The sequence below is a fragment of the Elgaria multicarinata genome, chromosome 7, assembly GCF_023053635.1.
Source record: "Elgaria multicarinata webbii isolate HBS135686 ecotype San Diego chromosome 7, rElgMul1.1.pri, whole genome shotgun sequence".
NCBI lineage: Eukaryota > Metazoa > Chordata > Lepidosauria > Squamata > Anguidae > Elgaria > Elgaria multicarinata.
The window spans coordinates 13157651-13174508 of record NC_086177.1 but is presented as its reverse complement, the minus strand read 5'-3'; the positions used below and the strand labels follow the sequence as shown (position 1 = coordinate 13174508).

Below are 16858 nucleotides of genomic sequence, written 5' to 3'. Positions count from 1 at the left end.
TGCACAGTGGTGTGTGATTCTAATTCTCACACATAGCACACACTGGTACAATACAGCTGTACATTTTTCTAGTGTGTGGGCTCATATTTTGTTTCTTAAATTTATATTACATGACATTTAGAAGTCTATACAGAGTGGTAGAAAATCTTGGGAATTTAACAGCACTAATGCAGAAGAGTATTCTAGTCACGTTTCACACAAGAGGCAACATTCAATTATATTTCATTTGGTGAGGGATATTAAGACCAAGAAGGGGGAAAGCATATGCACAAACACAGAACAGCAGATTTAAGAATGTTATATTGGATATTTTATGTCATTAGTGTTCGTATCATAATGTCAACAACTTTACATGAGTTGTTCTAGAATTATTTTCTTCATCTTGGAAGCATTAGGGAACAGTCTAACGGTGGAGACTGTTGACAGTGTCTTTGGTAGTGGGAGGAGGTTTAGATTTCTACAGGAGCCTGGACTACTCACTATATTTTCCACATTGTTATCAGTCACTCTTTACATCAATATAATTCAACATTTGCATGGCTTGAGTTTTGAACTACAGAATGTCCTTTTAGGACTGCACTTTTTTTTTTGTGGTTGCACAAATGTGTATATGTAAAACTGCAAAAATAATTGTGCTGGTCCATGAGAAAAAAAATCTAAAATCCACAGTTGGTCAATATCTTTATTAGGGCCAACCAAAATTCCACAAAATTGTGCAAGCTTTAAAGTTTTCCAGAACTGTAGGTGGTACAAAAAGCAGGGTATGAGGGATGAAGTAAAGCCCAAACATTTGGCCAGGTGTTATGGCCATGAGGGCTGCCTTTTAGATAGACCCAGTCTCAAAACAGAGATTTGCAGTCTGAATATATTAGTCAATGGTAGGGATGGAACCAGAGAAAGATTTTCTGCCAGTCTACCTTTTTCTACCTTTTCTGAAGGGAGACTTTGCACTGAAGGTTCCATCCCCCTCCAACCACTACGGATTACAATTTGGCCTCAGTTGACTTTTTAACCTAGTGTACCATCTAAAATTAATTTCCGGTTTGTTAATATAAGGACTGTCATGTTTTTCTGCACTTCTGCTCTATGGTGATTCAAAACCGATGTGTTTGCTGAAGGTGAAAGGCAGATTAGTTACAGCCAGCCATTTGTGATCTCAGAAATGGAGATCACCATTGCTTCTCCTTTCCAAAATCGGAGGGGGTATAGCTCAGTGGTGGAGCACATTCTTTGCTTGCAGAAGATCCCAGGTTCAATCCCAGTGCTAGAAAGACTCTGCCTGAAACCCTGGAGAACTGCTGCCAGTCAATGTCAACAATGCTGGACCAATGGACTCAGTATACTTTCCTATATTTCTAGGTGTAATCTGATTTTCACAGCACCTACAACTGACTAATTCATTCAGACTGCAAATCTTCATTTTGAGACTGGGTCTATCTAATCAGTAGACCTCATAGCCATAACAACTGGCCAAATTTTTGGACATAGTTTCTTCCCCCAGGAAGAACCCTGAGAACCCCCCAGAGAGCTCTGGCTATTGGGCGGTATAGAAATAAATAAATAAATAAATAAATAGCAATCTGATGCAGAAGTCATGAGAATTAAAGGTTTCTGAGCACAGGAACTTGTTTTGAGTACCAGGACTGAATAGAACTTATAGTCCTTCCACACGAAAGAATCAAATCCTGATTACCCCACGATTTCTTCATTCGGGGTAGGAAGAATTGATTTGATGTTGCTATCATTAAACAATTGGTTGTCAGACATCCTTGTGATCTTCTGCAAATTGCCTAAAGATCTATCAGTAGATCCAGATTTACCCTTTGCCCATGCTTGTTCTGGAGAATTTTAAAGCTTGCACAGTTTTTGGTTAGTTCTAATAAAGGTATTCCCCAACTGTGGATTTTTGATTTTGTGTTTGTTTGCACATTTTTTTTTTAAAAAAGGCCTGACAATATCAAAGAACAGGTCCACCATTTCTGGTAGATCTGGTGACTGAACATCAGGTCTACCAAGATAAGTAGAGCTATCCTCTTAAAAAATTGTATAACAGTTCTATCTCTTTTGTTATCGTGATTCCAAGCTGAGATGTGAGACAGTAAAGAGGTCTGCTATGTAATCCACAAAGCTTTTTTAGCAAATAAACATCTCTTCACACCTGAAGGAAGTGAGAATGCTAGGAGCTTTCCACTAAACTTAATTAGGCTAACTAAGCTAGACAGTTGCCCTTTCAACTAAAAGGGAGAGTTTCCAGTGCAGTCCAAGAGGCACTTTAGTTCAGGAAGTGTCTTTCTCGAGAAGTCTTTGGCAAGTGGCTTGCCTGGTAGACCGTCTCTCACCTGCTTGCAACTCCGCCCACTTGACCCCGCGGAAGACTCTGGGAACTGTCAATTCCAAAGTCCCCTCTCTCCTGACAGTGGCTGAGTTCCCAGGGGCCATGGGAGGATGGGCTCTGAATCGTTGGCATCTTCTCTGATAAACTCCTGGGAAGATTTCCCCTTGACTCTAGAAGCATCTTGGAGGATCACCTCCCCTGCTTCCTGTCTTGTGTGGTAAATTTCTAGTTATCGTCGTCGTTGTCGTTGTCGTCGTCGTCGTCGTCGTCGTCGTCCTCCTCCTCCTCCTCCTCCTCCTCCTCCTCCAAATTCAAATTCAGAGTCTGATTGACCTCCTGAAACCCCTTCCCCCACACTAGGAAGAACAGGCCTGATCCTTACACTTGTTTCTCAATAAGTAGTCCTGGTGTCCAGACATCTTCCCACCTACAGTTGAAACCTTCAATTCTTTCTCTGGTTCCCTTCACCCCTGTAATGGCCACTTTAAATCCCCCTCCCCAATGGATTTAAAAGGAATCAGGACGTTCTTTCCCCAGACAATGGGTGTGTCAAATGTTGCTATGACTTCATTCATTGGCTAAAAACCCTGAAAAGTGAAAGCAGTCTATTTTTTTTCTTAGAAAATGAGTGGGCAGGATAGTGGCTATGCATTTTGCCTCATATCTCATATACTCTGCTTTCTTTTCAGGTCATATACATCTTTTGCTCCTTTCTCAGGTTCTACAAGGGATAGAGACTTGCTTCTATTTTTCTTTCTTTTCTTTTTTTTGTAAAGAAACCTAAAGTGAGTAAGTGTGTAAAGAATAATACCACAATCCTAAGCATTCTCACCAACGTATTTGTCTATGGTGACATTCTAAAATTACTGTAGCGTTTTGTTGTATTGAGGACTATTATTATTATTATTATTATTATTATTATTATTATTATTATTATTAATTATCTTGTTCTCTGTAAACAAATTGCTGCAGTTCTGTTCTTAGGCCATAATCTAAAGGTTCTGTAGGTTGGTGGACACAGTCAGGGAATTCTATGAAGTTTTCACTGCATCCACTCACAGTGCTGAAGAGGCAAGCCACTTTTCAGATTTAAATGTGTTGCCTCTTCCGTATGTGGTAGAAACGTCAACATAGTGTCCTTCTTTTTCATCAGCCTTTGGGGATAGTGGCAGAGGCAGCATGTAATCCAGCATTAAAGATAAATTGTGAAGTAGAATTATGGAATGGGATTTGGGAGTTTTAGGTGGCAATCCAAAACCCAGTTTCCGAGGAGTGAGCCACATTAAAATCAATGGGACTTGCGTTTGAGTAGACATGTATAAGATTGCACTATTAGCTTTGCCAGGAGTGGAGGTCGGGAGTTATCTTGCTCTTTCACACAGTGTGCATTTTAAAATCTGTAAACTCAAATCTACCCGCCTGACTCCTCAATAAAAATCCACAGTACATAAAAGGCTGAAGGGTTTTGTCTGTGGGATATGTTAGAGAGACATTAGAAAGGGGGATGGATTAAAATCACTTCCTGAGACATTAAAGTTTCAGTAGGGAGACACTGTCTTAATGTGTTCCCCTCCCCTTTTCCATTTACTGTTTCCACCTCTTGTTTAGTCTTGACAGTCTGTCATGATGCAAGTGATGGATTTCATCAGCACAGCTCTGGTTGTCAAATGCAAATATTTAGCCTGAGATGTAGAAGCATGACATGTTAATTTTTAGATTATTCTCAGAGAAGATAAAAGAGAGAAAACTCATGTGAACCTTGTTTAAGAGAAGAAGGGAGGACACATTTTCCATCATCAGCTCTTCCGAGCACTTTAAGAGATTTGGCTTAATGAAGCCTTTTTCTCAGAGGTATATTTTAACACTATGTTAAATCATGGGCCTCAGTTATGCAGATACTATTGTATGGCTTTTCAATTAGAGAGAGAAAGAAAGAGAGAGAGAGAGAGAGAGAATATTGATTAGTTAGTAATTACAACCAGAACTCCTGTTTTTCCTCATGTCAATACCGTATTTCTTCAATTCTAAGACACCAGCGATTGTAAGACGCACACTAATTTCAGTACCACCAACAGAAAAAAAAGCTTTGATTCTAAGAAATAAATGCACCCGTGATTCTAAGATGCACCCTGTTTTTAGAGATGTTTATGTGGGGAAAAAACTGTGTCTTAGAATCAAAGAAATATGGTATTCTGATCTCTAGTTTTGTTTGTTTATTTTGACAGTCTATATTTTACATTATTATTATTATTATTATTATTATTAGCATCATCAAAACAGTAACAAAACTAGTTGGAGAGGGGAAGGGAAATGAAGGGAGGGATTTTGGGGGAGGATATATTATCTAGGTCCTTGTGGTGAGTGCAGGCATTTTAATGGGCATAAGTCTCAGTGAAGGCAGTCAAAAGAGCATTATGGATATCAGTGGCAAAACCTACAGTGGTTCTTGAGTTATGGTTGAACTGAAAACACAAAAACTGGGAAATCGTTTTTCCAACCCTAACATCAGCCCCCTTTTAAACAAAACAACACGCCTTGGGCAAAGGGACCAGCATATGTGTGGAAAGTGTTGAAGGGCAGGATCCCATTGGGATACACATGTGATTGTTAAGCCACAGGGCTCAGGGACCTATCACTTATGGATGTGCACATGTGCTTTAGATGGTGACGTCTGCCTCCCACTCCTTCTTTTTTCTGTCACAAAATAGCCCCCTTTTAATCCAACTTTTTTTTAATGGAATGTGCCGTGATCTCCTGCAGTGTGCAGGAAAAGCAGCGTGATAAAAACGGCCCCTGAATGGGCCACATGGTCTTTGCTTACTTCCTCTTTCTCCTCCGGGAAGAAAGAGGAAGTAATGAGGGACAAAAGTGGGGACGAAGAAGCAATGGTAAAGAAACGCAGTTTCCCCCTGTGCGGTGATGCACTAGGAATACTGTAAGATTTTGCAATTACAGTGAAACGTGTAGTGGCAAAAGACACATGATACATGCAAAAGAAGTGTTTAAAATGACGGCATCTAGCTTTCTATGTTTGGCCGTCATTCTTCCAATGAAGGATCATTAAAAAGAAATAAGGCTAAGGTAGATGAAGCAACAACTTGCATTTAAAATAAGCAAAATATGTGTATATAATACTTTGAAATTGTATACCTCTCTTCCTCTCAGCAAGGTAGCTGAAACACTATCATTTTTGCATGTGATGGTGGTTACAAATGTGAAATTTCACTCACAAATGTGAAAAGTAGAAAGTGAGCCAGTTCAACTCCTGTCTTGAACTGAATGCAGAGCGCTTTACCTTTTGGGGAGGGAACCATAGACCAGTGATTGAACACTGTGCTTTATATACAACAGATCACTTGTTCAACCTTTAACATTGTGTGTGTGTGTGTGTGTGTGTGTGTGTGAGAGAGAGAGAGAGAGAGAGAGAGAGAGGGGTGGGAGAGAGATTATAGTTTGGCAAAGCGTGGGAACATGGAAGGGGGAAGGCTGCGAATGTATATGCTATTCCAGCCATGTGTGTCTACTTTGTGTTTGGGCTTGACACCCTAGGTTATGCTCCAAGGTTGACCTGTCATTCTTTATATTGATGTAGTTACTTCAACTGTGGAAAAAAAATCATTCAGAAGTCACTGGTGGACACTGCAGCTATATTGAGAAGAGTGTAATTATCCAGTCGGTTATGGTACCCGTTGTGCATGTTCACTTGGATGGCATTCTTGACAGCACGTACACTAATAAGCCATCTTTGTGCAGAGATGTGGTGCGGCTGGTGGTGATTTTTTTAAAGGTATTCTGATCGCTAGTTGCACTGTGCTTCTTACTGCAATTGTGGTTTCATTAGCGCTGCTCTCCTTTCTAATTGAATGTGTTCATTTGTGATTATATCCTATGACTTGAAACCTGTACATTTTTAAAAGAAGAGATTGTAATCTATGTGAATGGTTAATCTTGACAGCAATGGTTTCCACATAATGTGATTAGAATATTGGTTTTCTCAGCAAGTTTTCATGTGAACCACATAAAAGGGTTAATGTGAATTGGCAAGCCAGATGGAGGGAGAGTGTCACTTCTTTCTGACTTGTATTTTGCAGTTGGAGGATGGAGGCATAAAGTGTCCACATCCTTCCCTGCTGTGGGAAAGAGGTTTCCTGCTTTCTTTCTATGTGAATCCCTTCTTCGTGTGTTGGCATGGGGTATATATGAGCACAGTAGTTCTTTGTATTGGGAAGGTGGGAGAAGGAGGTTGCAGAAAAAACCTTGCTAAACACTGGACTGCTTTGCCCTCCAAAAGGCGGTTTAGCTCTTAGCAGGGTCACCTCTGCAACCTCCTCTCCTTGACTCAAGGAAAAACACAAAGAACCACTGTGCTTCTTTCACTGTTTTATGCTATTTCTTGTGGGCATGTAAACACCGTACCTCTCACTTGAGGCTTCTTCTCCTGGTTCTGTGATTTCTGTGTCATTCCCATAGCCCAGAGAGCGCTGCCACTGAGAAGAAGATGCCGCAGTAGGGTGTTTGTTTTTAGCAGATTCTTCCCAGAGCTTTTATACTCTTTTGGAATAGTCCATGCGAGCTTCAAAGTATTTGCTTGTAGCCCCATTCCGCTGTCTCATAGGAAACTGCCCTTTTGAAACTGAAGAATGTTAGAGAGCTCTTCTGATTCCCCAAGAAGAGGTTCATTAATGGAAACTTCAAGAATGGCTTTACTCCTAAAATGTAACAGATTTAGTTTGAAATGCATCCAAATTACTGGATTTGTTAATTGATGCACTGTGCCAGGAAAATGTCTTTGATGCAATGGTTGTTTCTATGTGGGTTGGGGAATGTAGATAACAACCCCAATAAATTTGGTGGCCTTATTGAAGCTCTTTTTGCTTCCCTCTAAAATCCTTAGATGTTTTGCCCAAACAAGAGATTCCATATTTTCTTAACAATATACTGCTCTAGAATGCAATTCAGTTGCAACTCTAATGAGGGAACACCTCAAATCTTCCTTTCCTGACAACGATTATACACTTATAATGCTAACCATGAATATCTCTTTGCTATATAATATTAAGCCAGCACAGCTTATGAATGAGTTCCTAAAAAGATGTTATCAGATTTTGTGTCCTTTTGTTATACATTTTAGTGTAACTTACATTTGTTAATTTTATTGTTTCCTCATTTCCCCTATGGAAATGGGACTTTTTGAGAGTAAAGGAAGGTCTCATGCCTCTTCACTCACAGCTTTGTTCTTTACTCTCACATATCAGTCTCCTAGTTCCACCCCATTTAGAATAGCCCACAGTTGTAAACCATAGCTTCTACTTTACAAAGGGGTGTGTACAGAAGAGGAAAAAACACACTCAAACCTTCTTCATATAGCAGACATTTCACTTTGGACTACTTTGGACAAGACCTCCTTTGCTTTGGATCCAAGGCAGATATGTGTGTTGGTTTCTGAACTTTCAGTTGTCTCTCAGTTGACTATCATCGGGCTATCAATAAATGTCTATAACTTCTTTTATTTTGTGGCAGAATTGGATAAACTCTGAAATTTTAGTTTCATCTGAGGGTATTTGCAAGTATAATTTCATCTCGGGAGTGAAACTTGCCAAATTTCAGACAGACAGATTTGAAGGGGAAAATGTTGGATCACCCATTTTTGTCCCAGCAGTCTTAGGGGCAGTGGCAAGCTGAGCCATCACATGACCTGTAGAGCCTAATATGAATGTCTGCAGAGCCCTCCTCCCCACTCTTCATCTTCGGTTTATGAACATGCAGACACTCAAGTCAGATTTTTTTCTCCCCTGTTTGTTGCTGTGTAATATGAACCTACCCATACACTTTGGTTTTCAGAGAGTCTCTACTCCATGTTCCATCACCATCTGAGGTCTGTTTGGTGGACATGGAAGACAAAGGGCTTAGAGGGCTGAGCTACTAAGTGATCTCGTTTCCTCTTATCTTTCCACCCTCAGCTTTACAGGAGCTGATAATCTTAGGAATTGTTCCTTTAAAAGAGCACAGATTGCATATCACTACATTTTATGAGCATCACAGGTTAGCAGAAACCCCAAATAAACTATGTCTGGTAGCAGGTTGAACTCCATCCTGTGGTCTTCTTCCTTTGCAGTACAATCAGACATCTTCTCTAAGTTAACTCACCAAGCTGAATGCAACCCACCAGCCATATATTGCGCCCTGCTTTACACCCCCCTCTTATTTTTGCAGCCCAGGCCAGGATTAAAAAGTGGGAGGAATATGAATCCCTCGTGGCCTACATTTGGCTGGTGGATCACATGTTGTGTAGTCCTGTTCTTTAGCATCAATAATGGAGAATCCAGAAAAGAAGTAGCCTACATGGAGAAGACGTCTCCAAAATGTGTTCAAGGGCATATTCTCCACAGGTGGATTTTAATTACAATAATCAAACATCTGGGGGGGGGGAGAGAGAGAGATGAAATAGAGGATTGGATCCTGCATCTTTATGCTGGGGGACCAACATCAATCAGTTTCTAATGTAAAGGAAGAACTTGAAAATTTCAGACAAGTGGCCGGTTTAAAAGTTAATTATGAAAAATCTACTATCATGTCATACAACGTTCATCCCAACCATCAACACTTTATTAGCCATACCTTGGGAACACCAATATGTAGAACTTCCTTTAGATAACGGAGAATTTACATTCCCAGGAAAATTAACAAATTATTTTAAATTAATTACGGCTCTCTTGTTACAGACCTGAAGATATGGAATAAACTGAATCTGTCAATTTTAGGGAGAATTGCTACAATGCAAATGTCCTTCATCCCCAGGTTTTTATTCTTATTTCAAGTCCTCCCCATTCTCCTCTGGCAAAGTTCTGGCAAAATCAACTCAACACATTTGTCTTCCAAGCCAAAGCACCTCGCCTGGCACTAAAACTATACTACAAAAACACAGGTGGAGGAGGCTGGGGACTCCTACACCTCACATCATATTATGAAGACTTTCAGTTATGGCAGCTCTACTTTATCATTATGAAGGCAAACAGAAACTGAGTGCATCTGGAAGAAGAAATGCTGAACAAGGGCCCTTTATGGGCCTTGCCTTTTCAATCTATAAAAATAAAGGAGCTAAACAACATCAAAAACCCATATACCAAGGCTATTTTCACAGTTTGTAAAAAGTGGGAACCCAGGCTGTCTCCAGTGTGGTCTCCCCTCAACCCATTACAAATATATCCAGGTAATCTAGACACAACTATCAACACTAGAATTTCTGAATGGGAAAAGGAGGGATATTTTCTATTGAGATATTTTTTTATGCTCAGGATAAACTAAAAACAATAGAACAACTCAGAACTGACTTAGGAGACCTAGGCCTAGGATGGCTACAAGAATTACAATTATCCCACCTCCTCAGAGATCCCAACACAAAGACATATGCACTCAGGACCCTAACAGGATTAGAACGAGCAATGCTAATGGTAGGGAAGGGAGAGAAGGGAATTGTATCTTTAGTTTAGACATCCAGATGGGTTCGATGGTGGGCTTAAAGAAAGTGTGGGGAGGAGATTTTGGAAGGGAATTAGAAGTTGCTAGTTGGGACAAATTATGGGCCAATAGACCACTCAGATTAATATCAGTTTCTATCCGAGAAACCTCTTTGAAAGTACTGCACAGATTGTATTGCACACCAATACAGCTGGTGCATATTACATCAACATGCACCCCCCTTTGTTGGAGAGGCTGCAGGGTAAAAGGCACGTATTTTCATTTATGGTGGACTTGTCCACATATACAAGCATTCTGGATGTTAGTACCTAGAGAAATGATTGTAAACGATCCACAATTATTTTTACTATCAATATACAAAGGATCTAATGTAAGTTTGAAATGTAAAGATTTCTTATCATTTTTGCTAATTGCTGCTCGCCTGACAATTGTGCAGCCGTGGAAAAAATCAGATAATCTGAACTTAGCTACATGGCACTGAAATATACGGTCTGTGGCAATATCAGAAAAAATAATTTATGATTTGCTTCTAATCCAAGGAAAAACATAACCACTAGCTTTTATGCTATATGGTGGAGATTCATTCAACATACATCACAACCGGACTTACAACAATATATGCCCACTTCCGCTTTGAGTATTTGGACATTATAACAACAAATGATGATCACACAGCACACTTATTAGTTTATTTGTCTATTCATTTATTTCTTTTTTTCCTTTCCTTTCCATCTTTTGTTTTGTTCCCCCACCCCCTAAAATTGTATTAACCAAGTTTTCTGTAACAGTTGTTTAAACCCCAATTGTTAGGGGACTGTTCTATTTTTTATTTTTGTATGTGGTTGTATTTAAAATAAAATAAATATTTAACAGCAAGGGCGAATCGCAGTTTTGATCACATTTTATGGATAGAAAAGTGGCATAAATATGTGCTTTAAAAAATAAATAGGCAACTTTTCCTATAGCCAGTGATGAATTAAACATTGACCTGATTCAAAAAGTCTTTGTGTTTGTCCTCAAAATGTTGTGTTTAATTATATATATATTCATTGAACAAACTAACAGTCATTTAGGAGGCATGCATATGAAATCTATATTGCAATTTCTAATGCACTTTCCTGTCTTTTGTTATATGGCATACATCATTCATTGATTTCCACTTTTTACTGTCTGGTTTGATATAACCTGTTCCTCCAAACAGGCCATCTGCAGTCATTCAGAACAAAAGAGATACATATCAAGTCCTGCATAAGAGGAAAAAGTCACTGTGTATAGCTATAAACGTGCTACCGCATCTTTACCAGTGACACCACAATTGAAAACCCAAAATTATCCTTCCTGGATGTCATCTTAACTATTGAAAACCATCAAATTGTCGAAGACTTATATTGTAAACATTCCCACCTATACTTTAACTACAGCTCATGTCACCCGAACCACCTAAAGAAGAACATTATCTATAGTTAGGACAAAACACATTGACAATAATGAGGAAAACCTCTGAAAAAGATGTAATGAACCTAAAGAACATTTCCAACAATGCAGATACCTTAGTCATATTATTGACTACACTATCAATTGAGCACCAGTAATATCCAGCGATACTGTCTTTTATGAAGCAAAAGCTAACTCTTTGAAAGAAAGCCACATACCATTTGTTGTAGACTACCATCGTGCTGCCTCTAATTACCAGCAAATAACGAAAGATAGTTACCGTATCATATTGTGCTTGCTTAATGGAAGCCATTAATTCTCCACATCGCATTCAGAAAACCACCCAATTTGTATAAATTGTTAGTTAAAGCAGCATTTAAAGAAGATACTTGCAACTGAGGATCATATCACCATAAATCAGTGTGTTGCATTACTGTCATGTTTCCTCTTTCCTCCAACATTTACACGTGCTAGCAAACTGGCATGGGACACTCACATCAGTGAGACTTTTTTATTGAGGGAAATCTCCCGGTGAAAAGCTTAACACTTCAGAATATAATTAAAGCTGATTGATAGTCAGAAAGCTTTAGGCTCCAAGATAACATACAATCAAAATGCTACTCACTACAATAATAACCTGGTTCAGAAAAAAAAAAAGTTCAAAAAACGGGTTCCAAACCCAGCCAAGGGAGGGGAAAGATTCCTGATATGATCCTTCAGACAATCACAATGGGAATTCTTGAAAGGCTTAACAAACCATCCCAATGGAGCTAGTTCAAATGCAGCCACATGTTGGTAACTCATGGAACATGGCCAAAGGCTAAACAAGATCACAGGGTGGGTAAAAATATCAGGCACAAGAACTTGCATGCTTGTACTTCAGCACAGGGAACTCCCGACCACCTGAGTCTGCAGAGAAAAAGTCCAACAATAAAAATCAACCCCAGTCTACCCTTACACTGAGCGGTTGATAACACACACAATTGCAGGGAAGGTAAAACCGCAGGCACAAGGAATCTCATCCTTCTGCTTTAGCACTGGGAACTCCCCGCCACCTGAGTTGGCAGAGGAAAAGTCCAACAGTCATAATCAATCCCAGCTTGCCACTATGCTGAGCTGACCATAAAACAAAACCTACAATACACAGCAAATGCGAGTTCAAGTCTATGAAAAGCCTCACAGTACTTTCCATGGCACAGCCCTTAGTAATCCAAAGTCCAGATAGAAGACAGCCCATGTGCAGAGTGCTTTCAAAGTCCCAAATGGCGATGGACCCAAACAGGGAGGGATTTCAGGCCATGAGTTGAAAGATGATCTTAGCAAAGGCTCCTTGCCTTTGCTCCAGCTTATAAAGAGATAAGCTGGAGCAAAGGCAAACCATCCAACAGACAGGGCTCTGGACCGTAAGCCATGTCTGCGTCCAAATAGAGTGGCACTGCTCAGCCCACTAAAATGATGCTATATCCTGAGTGACTCCTTCAACAAGCCCCCCCCCCCTTTCTAAACACTATCCATTTTCCAGAGAAGTCTAACAACGTCAAGGTCAAGGCAGGGGAGTGAAACTATCCCTTCAATTCTTTTCCTGAGAACTCTGAAAGAGATAAGTTTGCACAGATTCTGACATTCCCAACTAGTTCTAATAAAATCTAACTACAAAATTGCAAGGCTTCAACAGCCTTGCTGAAACCTATACCTGACAACCACCTGCAGTTGCCTCCAAGAAACCACTTCTTTTAGGAGCACAATTAATAACAAAACTTATTGCTTTGGATAATCACTAACATACACTTCCACTAATGTGAAATATTTAATTGAATGTTAAAAAAATGGATGCCATATGCAATATGTAGGGAAAACTATAATGGACCTAAGAACAAGATTCTGTAACCACAAATCTTCAATTATCATAAACTAGACAAGCCTTTTGCAAAACATTTTAACTCATCTGCACATCTCTCTGATTTCCAATTGCTTTCAGTTGAACAAACAAAGGACATACACATGCTCGAGAGAAAGGAAAATGTCTGGATTTACAGACTCAGAACTCTTAGTCCATATGGCCTTAATTTGGAGGCCAATTCACTCATACCTCTGATTTTTTCCTTAGGATTTTTCATTTCCCAGCATTCCAAGCAGTTACTGATGAGAGTGGAATCCGAAATGTTTAGCTCTAAATATATTTTGAAATTTCTCTGTTGTTAGTCTATCTAGCTTTATAAATACACCTGTATAAAGGGAAACAGAAGTAATATCCAGGGAACAAATTACTGATGTAAATGATTAAGAAGGAAGTAGAATTCCCACATTTTTTAAAAAAAAAACCAATTGATTTATTTCACTAACTTAAAATATAACATGGTTATCTTGGGCATCTTTAAGCTGGAAAAGTAGGATAGAAATTTGCTAGAATAAGTAAAATGAACTTCTCTTGTGTCAATCTTTCCTGTACTATTAAAAATGCTGCCATTGATTTTTCTTATCCTGCAAATGCTCTCAGGTTGTCAGTTGTGATGCTCAATAGATTGTAATTCTTCATACATCACTGCCCCCTCATCTCTAGCAGACATGATTTCAGCAATGAACTAGAGCCCTCCCTGTTCCTCGCACACACTCCCCCCCCCTTGGAGATACGTTATAATTGTGAACTATTCACATGAAGCACGGAAGAATTTTAATAAAACAGAGGCAAATTCAATGCCACTATTTCTATGGATTCATAGATTTTGAAGTTACAAAAAGTTACAGAATCAGATACTTCAACCACCAGTATGAGAACGGGCCATGGATTTCCTCATGATCAAAGTCACAAACTATAAATTGTGCAATTGTGTACACTTCTATTATCGTATTTCTTCGATTGTAAGACACCTTCGATTGTAAGACGCACACTAATTTAGTACCAAGAGAAGTAAAACACCTAAGACACACCCACGATTCTAAGACGTACCCCATTTTTAGAGATGTTTATATGGGGAAAATGTGTGTCTTAGAATTGAAGAAATACGGTAATATGAAATATTTTGTAATGCCTCTTTGAAAGCAGTGGCAATTGAATGCATGCAACGATGCACAGGATTTTAACTTTAAGCTGCAATTCAGAACACAGCTATGCATGCCTTAATATCCTTGTTTTCATGGAAATTAGTGGATATACTGTACCCAGTGACCTGGTTTGCACATAACAACAAACTATGGTTAATTATGGATTGTTATGAAGCCTGGAACAAGCATGAGCCAAACATTCCACTTCCCTACCCTCCTCTTCTATTCTTTTGTGCCAGTTTTAGCACTTCATTCTTGGCTTGCATTAAGCCAGAGTTCCCTGTTATGTCAGAACAGGGGTGTAATCTCAGTGAACTAACCTGGACAATACGGCAGGATTGGATCAGACTTCCAAATGTCATGGAATGTGACCAGGGCCGGCGCTGCCATAGAGGCAGCTCAGGTGGAGGCCCAGAGCGCCAAGCAAAGGGGGGCGCCAAACGGCGTGCCCGGAAGCCGCTCTCCCACAGCAGCTCTGAGAGGGCGGCTTCCGGGAGTGCTGTTCTGAAGCCACCTGCCCACCCCAAACTCCAGTGTCCTGGCTTTGAAGCCAGGAGTAGCTTCCGGCCGGGTGCTGGCTTCGAAGCCAGGATGCTGGGGCAGGGGGTGGGTTCGGAATGGCATGCCCGGCTGGAAGCTGCTCACCTGCCTAGGGCGCAAAATAGTCTGGCACTGGCCCTGAATGTGACTCTAAGCAACAAAGCATGTGCACACGTGCCAGGAAATGCACTTGTATATAGTAGTGGTGTCTTGTGCCTGTAAATTGCAATCACATACCACTATACACATTTTAAAAACCCTTTTAAAAAGCCCTGATGCAGAGCATGGAACATCAGGCAGGCATCTCCAATTAGTGGTGCATCCCTCCTACTCTTGGAAGCTCTGCTGACAGACACACAATCACAATAAGCAATGAAAAACACTGGAACAGATTCTGATAAATTTCTTCTACATCTCTCTCAAAAGGATTATGACTGAAAGCAAAAAGGAGAGCCTTAGTAAACTCATTCCCTGGTTGGAAGTTAGATTTTATCTATCTTTTTATTTATTATATTTTTAGACAGCTCAATAACAGAAGTTCTCTGGATAAAATAGAAAATAATAAAACAATGATAATAAAACAGCACATAATAAAACCAGCAGCAAGTCATAAAACAGTGCAGCACATAATAAAGCCAAAGTAAAACCAGCAGCAAAAATAAAGCAGCATAAAGATCTAAGAGCAAAAATCTAAATGCCTGGATGCATTAAAAGGTGTTCACTTGGCACCAAAAGACTTTAATGTTAGATGTCTGGTGAATCTATCTGGGGATGGCATTCCACAGGCTGTGTGTCACTACTTTTAGGCACGTGCCTCATCTTGTTTGGCAGGGGTACCTGGAGGAGGGCCTTAAACAATGACCTTAGGCTCTGAGTGGATAAATATGAGAGGAGATGTTTTAATGGGTAAACTTGGCCAAAATTAGCACTTTGGATTGGCCCCTGAAATGGACTGGCAACTAGTACAGATGGAACAGTACTGGTATAATATGGTAATATTGGCCAATACCAATCAAAGCTTTAGGTGCCTTGCTTTAGATTGACTAACATTACTGGACCATTTCCAGACAGCCCTCTGTATTATGCATTGCAGTAATCCACACGGGAGATTACCAAAGTGAGAGTAACTGTTGCAAGTCAATCTCTGTCCAGGTAGGATTGTAGTTTGTATATTGGCCTAAGCATTCTCTTCCCCTCCTTATTGTTTTACTATGATTTTATTAGATTGTAAGCCTATGCGGCAGAGTCTTGCTATTTACTGTTTTACTCTGTACAGCACCATGTACATTGATGGTGCTATATAAATAAATAATAATAATAATAATAACTGATAAAAGGTGCTCCAAGCTACCGAAGCCACCTGTGCCTATAGCGAAAGCAATAGATCCAAGAGCACTTTCAAACTACAAATCTAATCCTTTAGGGGGAGTGCAGTTTACCCACCCCTTCTAGAACAGAGTGAACACCACTTAACCAGGCAGATGTACTTCCAGTATCTCCAGTCTAGATTGAGTCTCAGTTTATTGCCCCTCATTCAGTCCATTACCCTGTCCAATCACTAGTTCAGAACATCAACAGTCCCACCTTCATTAAATGAAAAGTTGAGGTATATCTGGGTGTCATCTGCGTATTGATGACACCTTAGCACACATCCCTGGACCTCTCCCTGTAATTTCATGTGAAAATTGAAAAGGATAGAGGATAAAACAGAGCCCTTAGGAACCCCATACCATGACTGCCACAGGGCAGAATAATAATCCCCCAATCCCATTTTCTGAAATTGGCCATCCAAGCAGGAGCAGAATCACTGCAATATAGCACACCCACATCCCAACATAGACAGTCTACCCAGAAATAAATCATGATCAATGGTTTCAAAAGCTACTGAGTGGTCCAAGAAAACCCACAGTATTGAACTATCCCTCTCCCAGGATCATAGAATCATAGAATAGCAGTGTTGGAAGGGGCCTACAAGGCCATCGAGTCCAACCCCCTGCTCACCCCCCTGCTCAATGACGAAGGCAGTTT

At 40.0% G+C, this 16858-nt stretch overlaps 1 protein-coding gene across 2 annotated transcripts in view; it reads left to right on the top strand.

Moving 5' to 3' along the window:
* The window catches only part of GABBR2 (gamma-aminobutyric acid type B receptor subunit 2), a 353790-nt gene that overhangs the window by 146160 nt on the left and 190772 nt on the right, over positions 1–16858 (top strand). The gene's annotated exons all lie outside the window — the stretch shown is intronic.